The sequence below is a fragment of the Charadrius vociferus genome, unplaced genomic scaffold (genome assembly GCF_000708025.1).
Source record: "Charadrius vociferus isolate BGI_N301 unplaced genomic scaffold, ASM70802v2 scaffold999, whole genome shotgun sequence".
NCBI classification, from domain to species: domain Eukaryota; kingdom Metazoa; phylum Chordata; class Aves; order Charadriiformes; family Charadriidae; genus Charadrius; species Charadrius vociferus.
This window is the reverse complement of record NW_009658627.1, coordinates 112836-115269: the sequence shown is the minus strand read 5'-3', so window position 1 is coordinate 115269 and position 2434 is coordinate 112836.

The following is a 2434-nucleotide window of genomic DNA, read 5'->3' as shown; positions in this document are numbered from 1 at the left end:
TGGAACTCAGTGATCTTCAAGGTCCTTTCCAACCCAAACCATTTATGATTCTATGAAAAATCATACCCTTCAAGCCTGTCCCATGTCTCTCTTCTCCTCCTGTTTATACCCCATATAAAAATCACAAACCAAAAATGTCCAAAAAGTGAAACTCCACTGGACAACAAGCAAAGGTCGTAATACAGATGGGCTGGCTAATAGGAATGGCTAATCCCAAACCAATATTTCAGCTTTGCCTCCTGCCCTCCAAGTGCTACAAGTGGATTAATTTTTATTGCAGTAGCGGAAGAGAAGACTAGAACAGAACGCATTTGACCATTTTTTTTTTCCTAAGTGGATGTTATAAATGTTTAAAAGCAAGAAAAAAACCTCACAGTAATTATTCCCATTCTAATGGTCACAAAAAGCCAGGGAGGGCAAAACTAAGTAAGGCTGAATGACCAGCAGTTAAATAAGCCAGATCAAACAAACAAACAAAAGGAAAAGGTTCCCCTGTGCTCACTAGAGTAAAGTCTCACTGGGCAGCAGGCATCATGATATATTGCCAAAAGGCACAGAAACACATTGGATTTTTGAGCAAACCATTTGTATCCGGGACCAATGATGTTGATTTACCTACAGTGGCATTTCCAAAAATGAAAAACTGAGCATTTGGGTAAGCTTTCATAAGACAGACATGTTAAAAAGCATAATTAAAACCATGTACCATGGCCAGAAACATGTTCCTGCTGCCAATATCATCCACAATGTCTCTGAGGAGCCAGTTTTCCTTTCCTGTGCGAGGGAAGAACTTAACAGCAAACTCTGCCTCCCCACAGCCCTAGTACAGCCAGCTGTGTTCATACACAGGGAGCATTTCCTTCAAGAACAAAATAAGAGAAATGAGGAAACAGGATATCAAGAAGAGGTGACCCACTGAGGAATCAGGCAAGGGAGGACTTTGCTCTGAAAATATTTATCATATTGCTAATGCATCCATTCTGGTATATTTTAAAATAATGGAGTAGACTTCTCTCCAGATGTGACTTCACCTCTCATTTCTACATGAAGTTTCCAGACAGGCGGTTGAGAATTGGGTACATCTGTTTTTTTTTTCCCCCCATGATTTTATCTAGTTGTTCCCAAGCCCTGCTTGCCTTCTCTAACTACAGGTTTACTCTCCATCAGACCCTGTGAGCTCTGCCCCCTCTGCAAGCACCATCCTTCTCCAGGTTGTACGTAGTGTTTGCCTAAACTCTGCCAAACTCGCTCAACTCCAGCGCGGGGAGTGCTGTTGTACCAGGCCAACCACCTGTAGAAGGAATAGAACCACCACAGTAGAAGGAATAGAACTCTTTCAGTCTCTCTCCATGTAACTTAAAATGATTCCTCATCTGTCCTTCCCTATCTTAAGGAAGGCGCTGTACAACTTGGAGAGATGAGCAAATTCTACCTGCCTCTGAGCCAAAGCAAAGCTGCCTCACTGCATTAGCTCATCTGTGGCTCATACGCTGACCCCTCTGAGCAAGGGTCATTACTAAGGACTCACCACGGAGCTCCCATTACCACCCAAGTGGTTTGACTCATACCCACCCACAGTATGAAAAGCAGTCAAGCCTCCATTGGGTTACTAACACAGCTCATCGCATCCTTCCTCCCCAACTTGCTCCCTTCTCCTACCAATTTAAGCAGTGACACAGCAGCAGCACTCAGCCCGAGCCCCACGGAGCCTGCCCCGCTGACACGGCGGCAGAGCCTGTCCAAATACCCCCAGAGGTCCCCCATCCTCTGCCCCTGCACAGCCCAGCTCACCGACCCCCGTTTGCTCTACACGGGCTCTTCACTGCTGCCCCAGTCTCAGGGACCGAGCGCGTGCTCCCTGTGCCTTGCAATACCGGCTGATTTTCATCCAGCACAAGAAATCTTATTTCCTCCCGTGCCCCAGGGTGTGCCCTGCCCCCTGCCCCCACAGCCTGTGCCCCAGTTTGTTTTACCCAGCTCATTTCACCTCAGTTTGTCGATCAGCTACCAGTGAAAAAGCATTTAGACAGAGTGACAATGCTGGTGGTGCGTGTTCATCCCAAAAGCAGGCAACAGCCACAATAACAATTTTTCTGCCTCCTTATTTTGTTTCCAGCAACTTTCCCTCTTCCAATTTTTAAGGTACTTACCCTGACTTGCTAATGGTTATTTGCTCTGTGTCACGCCTCATTATCCCTCAGTGTTTCTGTCTCAGTCTCTAAGATATTTAAGACATTTTTAGGACTCTGCCACCCTCTGTGGATAAGGAGGAGTTGATGCTCTGACGATGCCTCCAGGCCACATGCCCTTACTTTGTCCCTCCCTCTTTGCTATATCTTGCACCATATTTCTGTCACTCTAGCAAAGTGACTTGCATTTTCACTGTCACAGTCAGCCACGCCACGCCAATACAAGCCTTTCTAGAGGTACTTAA